The sequence below is a fragment of the Dermacentor silvarum genome, chromosome 1 (assembly GCF_013339745.2).
Source record: "Dermacentor silvarum isolate Dsil-2018 chromosome 1, BIME_Dsil_1.4, whole genome shotgun sequence".
Lineage (NCBI taxonomy): Eukaryota > Metazoa > Arthropoda > Arachnida > Ixodida > Ixodidae > Dermacentor > Dermacentor silvarum.
This window is the reverse complement of record NC_051154.1, coordinates 339,783,687-339,794,218: the sequence shown is the minus strand read 5'-3', so window position 1 is coordinate 339,794,218 and position 10,532 is coordinate 339,783,687. Positions and strand designations below refer to the sequence as shown.

At 48.3% G+C, this 10,532-nt stretch overlaps 1 non-coding gene across 1 annotated transcript; it reads right to left on the bottom strand.

Moving 5' to 3' along the window:
* Positions 1-10,243: 10,243 nt before the first annotated feature.
* Trnac-gca (transfer RNA cysteine (anticodon GCA)) lies at positions 10,244-10,318 on the bottom strand. Its single transcript has one exon. It is a non-coding gene; the product is annotated as a tRNA-Cys (tRNA).
* Between the last annotated feature and the right edge of the window lie 214 nt (positions 10,319-10,532).

The window sequence follows — 10,532 nt, the reverse complement described above, 5'->3', positions numbered from 1 at the left end:
TATACTGAACAGGCTTCGTAACTTTGCTGAGGACAACAATTTACTACCCCCCCACTCTTATAGGCTTCCGGCGCAAGCTGTCCACTCAGGACGCGATGCTCAGAATAAAGCACGATATACTGGATCAGATATCCCCGGCAGGCACAAAAACCATACTGGGTTTAGACCTAACAAAAGCGTTCCACAACATATCGCACGTCGCGATACTCGAGACTCTGCAAGAACTCGGGATGGGGGCGAAAAGATACAACTACGTAAAAGAATTCCTCAGCAGCAGAACGGCTAACCTACACCTAGAGGGGGGGGGGGGGGGGGGGGGCTAAAGTCCGACACAATACTGCTTGGCAGCCGAGGTACACCCCAAGGATCGGTTCTGTCACGGTTTATCTTTAACATAGTTACGGCAAACTTGCCATCAAAGCTAAATCCCATACCCGATCTCAAACACAGTATTTCCGCGGACGACATTACTCTGTGGGTTAACAAGGGCAATGACGCGCACATAGAGAAACTTTACAAACCGCAGTAACGACAGTTGAGGACTATGTCCGCAGAAGAGGACTGGCGTGCTCTCCAGAAAAATCAGAGCTGCTCCTCCTACTCAGTCTACGAGGTAAGAACAACGCACAGAGTCACCAAAGCAAAATTCTTGTGAGGGCAAACGGTCATCCCATTCCAGAAGTTTCTAAGCTTAGAATACTGGGCTGCCTGATCCAAAACACAGGCAGAAACTCGGAAACACTACGCAAACTGGAGAGTGCTGTGCTACAAACACTGTGACTGATTATGAGAATCAGCAACAAACATGCGGGCATGAAGGAAGTGCACTTGCACCGATCGGTTTAGACATTCGTGCTCAGGAGGGTTACCTACACCCTACCATACCTTCGCCTAACATCGGCAGAGAAGGCGAGGGTAGAAACTTTACTGCGAAAGGTATACAAAGTGTCCACAGGACTCCAGACGCGTACATCAACGGCCAAGCTATTCGCCCTAGGCGTACACAACACCCTGGACGAGATGACAGAAGCACATCTTACGGCTCAATCCGAAAGGCTGTCACAGACATCAGCGGGCCGTTTCACGTTAACGGAAACGGGGATCAGATACACACCGACAACATAGGCGTATTTACCGGGGGGGGGGCAAAGTATGCCATTTGCCCCCCCCCCCCCCACTTTCGAAAGCGGGCACTTTCGGCTACACACTGGAAAGTCCAACAAAACTACAGCTGAAGCTAAATTTTATTTCTTAATAGAGTCACCACGTTAATAATGCTTTTCTTTACTACGTATCCCCGGTTTGGGCAGCGAGTATTGTGCCTCCTCGTGACGCGCTGTAGCGGGCGACGCGCGAGATTCGCCATACACGCTTGCATTGCGAAAATTCCTGCCGCTGGACAGTTCCCGCAGTTACAAATTACCTCCTAACCATACTTCAAAAATCAAAACAATATGGGCTTAATATATTAAACCTTCGGGCGAGGATAGAGCTCCGGATAAAGTATTTTAATCCGCCGCGCCCAACGATGGGTGTGCCTTACTGCATGAAATGGTTGGATTATCAAATGCTGGAACTGCTGAATCTCCGTCCAGAAATAGCCTACGTAGCGTTGAAGTATAAATATATATCTTATCACCATCAAAAATCTAATCAAACCACTTACAGGTCTAACTGCCCAATTTCTTTGTGTAACCACGACTTATCGTATATTTATTTATTTATTCATGTATTCATGGTACCTCAAAGGTCCCAGAACGGAACATTACATGAGGGGTGGGCACGTAGACAAATGGCGGGACAGGTTAGGTGGCGTAGCTTGAAAGATGGTCTTCAATATGAGTTTTGAAAAGGGAAATGTCGGTGATGAGGGCGATGTCAGAAGGAAGAGTATTGCATCTCGGGCTGCGTGCAGAAAAAAAGAGTCGTGGAATGGGCGCGTGCTAGATACACAGCATTGGGATGCGTATGGCGGGAGAAACGATATGCTAGAATGATGATTTGGTTTCCCGTGGGCAGCGAATGAAAGAACCTAAAAAAGGAAAAAAAAGACGAGCACTTTTGCGGCGGGAGGTGAGCGAGGGAAGACACAACCGGGATTTTAAGGCTGAGACACCTGTATTATAGGAGTAGTCAGAAAGAATGAACCTGGCAGCACGGTTCTGAACCGATTCAAGGGAATTAATCATATTAATCTGGTGGTTCTAGTTTAGGAGGGATTAGGGTTTTATATGCAAGTTCATTTATTCATGATACCTCAAAAGTCCCAGAACGGGACATTACATCAGGGTCTGCGGGGTGATATGGTCGTGAAAGTGACCTCGGTCGGACGTGCAGAGCAATTTCAGTGCCACTAGAACACTTTACTGAATTTTTTCTAAAAGCCTGTGTCACTTCTGCTTTTATTGTTTTCATTTTCAGGCCGTTTCTGAATAAGGGCTACCCTACTACTTGTTCCCCGGCAGGAACAAGAACAGCAGATATTTTATATTTTGAAAAAATGAAGACCACCTTATTGTGACGTGTTCCGAAAATTGGAACTGCGGTGGTTGCTTACGTGTGCTCGAAAAACCGCTACTGAATACTCACTTTCCCCCAGTTTTTATGCTTCATACACGGCATTTAGTCATTTAGTTGTTGATCCCGGTATCCTCAGTAAACTATGCGGGGCACGGTGTTAATATTTATTCGAAGTACGAAACAATATCCTGAGTGACGAGCGATAAATGTTTTTTTCTGTGTAGGTTCATTCCAAGCCTTTGTAGAAAGTTACATATTGAAGTGTTCCAGGGAGCCATACCACCGCTTTCCCCGACTCCTAAAACAATTGCATGAGATATGGACTTGAAATTCCATGAAAATAGGTAGAATTCAAAGCGCAATGCGTTGCGAAAATCTCACTTTCCTGCTTTAAATGCAAGTGTTGCAGATAATTACTAAACCCTCGTTTTTCCATTTGTTCCCGTGCAACACACGGGATGCGTGTAGGTTGTTTCTCCGGTGTCCTCGGTGAGCTAAACAAGGCATCTTGTTTATATTTGACGATAATGAAATTTTCTGACGAAGATGTGTATTGATGAATTACTGCTTTTTATTACGATAGCAATTATATGGACACTCCAAAGCGGATTTCTGATGTCGGCGTCGTCGTCGCCGTCGCCGTGAGGTTCCGTATGACACCAGGCGATGAAATCGTTGCCGCGCTCCGGACGCTGTATGTGCGAGTGAAAGGGTGCGAGGGACGCGCGCTTTCACGGGGAGAGAACGCACGTCGGAGAGCAAACGCGCGTTCGGCGCCTTTCTCCCTGGAGGGCTGCAGAATCAAGCGTCTGTTTCCGCCTTTACAATCACCATATATAGAGAGCAAACGCGACTTTTTCCGTCGTGCGAAAGGCCGTGGGGGACGGGAGGGAGGGGAGGCGACGTTTAGCTGTGGCACCAAATGCGTATTTATATAAAAATGTTGCGAGGCGAGAAGGTGGGTAAGATGTCCAACGCAGCTCGACGAGTGTCCCATTCTGATCTCCTAGAAAACCTTCGAGCCGCCCCCAGAGGCACCGGCAACTGTCACCAACGCCGCGCGCGTTCGGTGCGAACGCGGGCAAAACGCAGACGGCGTCTACAACAGTTCTGCGCGTTGCCGGTGCTGCTGCATGTCCAAGTTTATACAGCTCATAAAACTACTATACTTGCTCCGTGTATCTCTCTACTAATTTGTTGTCGCAATTGATGCTTCGCCTTTCGGGTGAAACTACGACATTTTTTTTTAAATTTCCAGCAAGAAGTGCTTCAAAGCATTACACGGGGACAAGGTTTAAAACAGAACAATAATATACGGGTAACTTTTCAAAGAATACGATGTAATTACAGGAAAATGAAACATTTAGTGCAACTGTTCGGAAAAAAAAAAACAGCTTCACTAAAAATCGGGTGGTAATTCACCAAGTTGCACACCTCTGCCGTATTTTTCTTTTTAGTATTGAGAGTAATTTATGTTGGTTGTACTTCGTTCTCTTCAACCTCGACAGTACGATTACCTTAACTAGTGATACATTTATGCTGAAGACTTAAACACCAGTAAAATTCTTTGTTTAATTAGTAAACTTGACAGCATCAAATGGGCATTTTTTTCTGAGCTGCACTGCTGCTAATGGGTTGGATCAGGGACCTCTGGGAACTCAATGCTATTTTTCCCTGCATCACATATAGATTTTATAGCGACAAGAAATAAACGCAAATTCAAATAATTTTTCGGGCCTCGATGGTTCACCATGTGTTTGCGAGATAGGTTTATTGTTACAAATAAAAATACCTGACAGATGCATTTCCAGGCTTTTTCACTTATTATAAGAGTAATTATATATATATATATATATATATATAGAGAGAGAGAGAGAGAGAGAGACAGATCTGCGGTTTGCCCCCTCCCTCCCACTCGAGAAATAGTTGGTACGCTTCACCCCTAAAGTAGACATTCCCTTGGAGCAGCGGCAACACCTTAAGATCGCGCGCATACCTCGCAACATGCACCCTATCCATCACACAGACAGAAGAGCAGATAGGGCCAAAACACTCCACGCGAACTTTCAAGAAAATAAGGCCGTAACGTACGTGGATGCGGCGGAAATACCAAACCGACCGGCGTTCTCAATGGCAGTAGTGAATAACGAAGGACGACTCATGTCTGGAGGATCGATGAAAGTGGCTAATTCAGAGGTGGCGGAAGAAGCGGCCATCATTGGCTATCGCTACCACCGCCAGTACCATAATATTAAGTGACTCCAAATCTGCAGTCCGAAATTTCGCACGGGGTCGAATATCCCGTACCGCTAAATCCATCCTCAATCGCAATCGTAACCACCACACCATCCAAATCATCTGGGCTCCGGCCCGCGAGTCGCTTCCTGGTAACGAGGCCGCCCACAACCAGGCTTGAGCATTCATCCCCTGAGCCGAAGGCCATCGACCAACCGGGGACGAGGTTACCGGAGCCGAGAGCCCGGGACTGTCGGCGCACAACCGCATGGTAACATATCAGGAGATAACACAACATTACCATCTAGCCAGAGTAGTTTACCCCCCAGCGCACAAAACACTTACGAAGAGACAGGAAATCGTTTGGAGGCAACTGCAAACGAATACCTTCCCAACCCTTTTTTTCTATCGCGTATTAATCCCTCAGTATACTCCAGCTGTTGTAAACTCTGCCAAACAGAGAACAAATCTCTACCACATACTCTGGGGGCTGCTCCCAAACGCAGCCACCTAATAATACCCAGGGTTCGCATATCACTCAGCAGTGGAAGGTCACGCTACTCAGCTCCGACCCGGAAACGCTAGCCTGGGTCACGGAGTGGGCAGAGGCATCCGCCAGGGCACAAGGTCTCCTGGCCGCCTGACCAACAGTGGACTCTCGCACGCTGAACTTAAGCTCCATGTATATGGCGCTAAATAAATGTTTTTCCTCCTAATCCTCCTACTCTCAAGTCTTATTTGTGACCGTGCGTCGAATGCAAGTACCAGCGAAACGATTGTATACTGATCGACCAATTTTTCCCATAAGGCGCACTTCAGTTCGGCGCAATAAAAAATAAATTCTACATAGAACCTGAACATATAATGTCGGCTCATAGGTATCTCGGACGCACGCAAACGTCTTACTGAAATAGCGCATAATTTGAGCGCCTTCAATTGAGCTACTTCATTTTCACGTAATTAACCATTGGGTAGTGTCACTGGGTGTGTGCCAGTTCTTGGCCAATTCATCAACACTAGTTTGCGCGCCAGTGTGACACAAGAGGGATGCAGTCCTTAAATATGCTAATTACGTGAAGCACTTCTCTGTGCTATTCTTCCGTCGACATGCATGCATCGTACGTCGCCTTCGTCCTGATAAGATCGATGCGTTGACGTGTCGCATTGTACATCTGCATAATTTGGTATTAGCATTTCGGCATAGCTGTGAGTGGTAGTGTATTAACATAAAAGTTGCATGACATCACACGTTGCATACAATGAAACTAACAACATTGTACGCGTCACCTTTAATCGCTTCAGAAAAGCTTCACATTTATCGTTATTAGCGTTCGTGTTGCCTGTGCGAATGGTGTGCAGACGTCGGCCTTAAAACCATCTTGGGCGACGCAGCTCCGAGAAGGCCGCGCCTCAATGCGGTGCTCGTTTCTGGTCCCAGGCAGAGGCCCTGTCGTGTCGTGTACAGCTAAACGTTGCCCTTATTAACTTTTTCTTGCTTAAGGATGTCATTATTCATGGTGAAATATTTCGCACGCACAATAGACAAAGACACAGTGAAGGTCGACATACGAGCGCTTACTCACAACTGTACCAACTCGCAATTAACATGCATCTCATTATTGTCCAAGAACAGTTTAATTAGCCTGCTCGCGTTTAAGATACATTTTATTTATAGTAGCGCGAACTCGACAACAGTGAAGTTTGTTTTCTGATATTCGCGCATTTCGTTTTACCAAGCGATATTGATAAGTAGCGCAGTCGTTCTATAGGCAAATTTCTGAATTAAAAAAGTACGGTCATTATTTACGCAACAAATGCTGCGACCGTGCTTATGGGAAAAAGCACATAAATTCAAAGAATAGAAAAAAAATTCACGCAGAAATTCCTCTGGGAGTAATCTGAGTATGCCAGAGCATTGTGCCAGTTGCTCATCTCCACGCAGCCCGGGCTCATCTCCAGTGTTCTGACACGTGATCCGACCAGTACAAACAACAACGCTGCGGTCACACGAAATGGGGCAGCGCAAAGTGCGCCGATGACGCTCCGATCATCATAAGCCGTTATCGCTCTTTAGCGCCTTATCCATCCGTGTCGCACCATTATAAACCGCGATAAAAGGACTCCGGCGGGGGCACGGAGCAATCAAACGTACTCTGGCACGGCAGCGCGGACCGTATCTTGACAGCAATCTGCGAAGCGGACAGTGAGTGCCGACTGCTGATTGCTCCGCGCGCTGTTTTCGCAGCTCCGCGTTGAAGAGTCGTGGGGGCCCATATCTTGAAAGCGATCGTCTTATCGGAAGGATGGACGGACGAACCGTTTTCTTGTTGGGTAGCATTTAAAAAGAAAGAAAAAAGGCCAATAACCCCACTGCTTATGTGCCAGAGAATCAATACAGGAATAACTGATACAGAGTGTTTTATTGCGATAGCAATTATATGGACACTTGCACCGGATTTCTGCCGTCGGCGTCGCCGTCGTCGTCGCCGTGGTCGTCGCCGTCGTCGTCGCCGTCGCCGTGAGGTTCCCTATAGATAAAATCTTCGCCGCGCGCCGTATGCCCGACAGGAAGCGTGCGGGGACGCGCGCTATCACGGAGAGCGAACGCACTCAATCTCCCACGCGCAAGCAAGGAAGCGGAAAGCCAGCGCCGGAGGGAGCAGGGGGGGGGGGGCACTTCTCTGCCAACAACCGCGCTCGTCGCTCGTCCGCAGTCTCTTATCTCTCCCACGCGCAAGCAAGGAAGCGGAAAGCCAGCGCCGGAGGAAGCGGGGGGGGGGGGGGGGGGGGGGGCGCACTTCTCTGCCAACAACCGCGCTCGTCGCTCGCTCGCACCGTCTCTTATCTCCACACGGCTCTGACCTTTAAGCGCCGTGCATTCGCAGTTCAGTTTCCGTTGAAGCGATAGACCGCACGTACCTTCGCCCGCTGCGGCGTATGCTTGCTGCCAGCGTTTTGACAGTCGTTGTCTGCTGTCATTCAGTGTGATCTCTTCGTGTTTGTGCGCGCTCACACCACGCTTGTTCATTCAGTTCGTAATAGTCGGGCCACATTTTCCAACGCACGCTACACACGCAATGCTGCCCGGATCGGCAGTGCGGCGCTACAGGTGTGTCCCTTCGCACGCGCTGCCCACGGGAAGCGCTTCTCATCAACACCACCGTTTCACACGCGCCTTCTCGTGGTCATCGAGTCTCTCTTCATGTCGGTCTACTTACGCCGCAGCACACCTGCTTACTTAATCAGCTCATGTTTACTACAATTCATATTGCTACCAAAGCCGCTCACCTTACTTCGTATGACATTGCTGTGTTGCTATCGCATTCATTGCTTCGCCCTTAGGGCGAAACTGTGACATTTTTTTGCATGTGCCACCTGTATGTCATAGGCACTGATCAGCAAGAACAACAACAATAATAATCACAATAATAATAATATTATTAATAATGTTTAAATAATAATAATAATGTGTCAAATATCATTTTGGGGATCCGGAGTAAATGCTGTCCTAATGACAGCTTGACAAGGAAACGGGCCGGGCCCAGCATGGCAGACAGAGCTGGCGTAGCAGCCGCGTTTAAGTTACAAACTTAAAGCTTACATTTGCTCTAACTGCACACAAAATGTTCAAGGGAAAACAAAACAGGCAGCAAAATATTAGCAAATGCCATAGGTACCTGTGTAAAGTTAACTTTTACAGCCACAGCAAATAAGACCTGGGCACTGTTTCCTGCGGCCGTCCAACTTTTAAGTTACGCTGTCTCCAGGCCACGTGTTCAATTTCAGCCCATTTCTCGCGATGCAGCGACCAAAAAACGATGCGCACTAGCGCTCGGTATCGAACTTTTGCCCTTTCGGTGGTGTTCGGTTGGGAAGCCGGAGAGGTTCACTACTGAGGTGGCGCGCTATACACAGGCCAATTTAGCAGCTTGCGAGGGTGTTGTGCGCTATGAAGACTACACTAGTGCAAGTGTGCAAGAATTTCGTCAGTGCAAGAATTTCGGAGGGCACAGCTGGCAATGACGTGCATGTTGAAGAGCACGTTGTACGCATCGCACGGAGTCAATACTTTAGGAGCTAGGGATCGGGTAAGATCGTGGTGTCGGTTATGAAAGCCTGCTGCTGGCACAGTAAATTAGTTCGCAGCCAGGCCAATCCGCGAAGTTTGCTGGACAGAAGGTGCGCCTGCGGAATTGAAGCCGGCCAGTCGTTATGGCGCGCGCACTTAGAAAGAATCCTGTGATTGGCACCATTCTCTAAATAGCCATCATCATCTGCCTGTTTTCAATGTGCACAGCAGCACGAAGGCCTCTACTAACGGTATCCGATTACCAGTCCCTCACGTCAGCTGACTTGATCCAATTCCAGCAAATTTCGAATCTCATCACATCATACTGCTCAACTGCGCTTCCCTTCTCGTGGCACGGCATTCGTCTTTTTTTTTTCAATAGAAAACCAAACTCTGCTTCACATCACCGACCCAACTCCATTCCTTTCTCTTCAAGGGTCCCTGAAACGGTTTTTGTTGTAGGCCTAGACACAGAGGGTATCTTTCAACAAATGCCTTCTCCCAAGAATTTCGCGTCAGCGCGCTAAAGTAATACAGGTACGAGTTGGTAAACATTACCCTACCCTCAAGCCGCGGCGTTTAGCCACGCTAGCGGCGTTACCGCCACCCTTTACACCCAGCGGCCATTGCTATATGGGCCGCCTCCTTCTAGAGGCGACGCAAGCGTTGTCTACATCCGGTTGACTCCCGTCTCATTCCTGCGGAGTTTTTATCGTTAAGCCTTGGCTACATGGAGCGAAATTTAAAGACAATATGCGCGCGGCGAACGCAGAAGCGGCGGCACAATGTTCGCCGGCTTAATATTAAAGCGAAGTTTTCCTTGCCTCTTCCTTCGACTTTTCCACTGCTTTCGCTGTCTTACAAGCCGCGTCGGGAGGTGGTTGATCAGAGCGTGGAAGCAGCGTGGCGGCGAGGAAAGGCGACACACTCGGTTGGCCCTTTCCACCGCGTGTGCCACAATGCCCTCTGGAGCTCCCTGGGCGTCGCCACGATAGCCTCTTCACGACTGTAATTATCCGTGACCGCCGCAAAAGCATTGCACAAAATGCAGCGCTTACCTTTGCACTCAACCGTCGAGAGGGGAGCTAGATAGAATGGAAGAGAGCAGGAATAAGCCGACGTGAGAAGGCAAGGAAACGCTACTACTAGACACAACAGCGGTTGCGCGCAAACTCGATAAATTTAGTTTCAAGGTACGGTACGGTACGTTTCTCCTATTTCTGAAAAATAAACACCGTGCAAATTTGTCAAGCGCACAATTGACGCATGGCGTGCGCAAGTAGTGTCGCCAAGGGCCTCTAGGCGACACTACGGAAACGGTTAAAGGGAAACCGAGACATCCACCCAAATGTAGCAAATTGCTACAATGGAAACCCAACCGGGTTCCTCGAAAGAAAGCCTCGCAGTTGAAGAAAAATTCGTCCTGGTCCGGGGCTCGAACCCGGGACCACCGCCTTTGCGGGGCAGCCGCTCTACCATCTGAGCTAACCAGGCGGCTAGCAGATGGCGGGGCGAAGTCGAATTTGTCGACAACTCGAAGCAAAGGCAAGTATATGACGTAATAGTTCAGCGGAAATCCGCTAGGTGGACATAAGCAATTAAAGGGAAAACCGAGACATCCACCCAAATGTAGCAATTTTCTACAATGGAAACCCAACCGGGTTCCTCGAAAGAAAGCCTCGCAGTTGAAGAAAAATTCGTCCTGGTC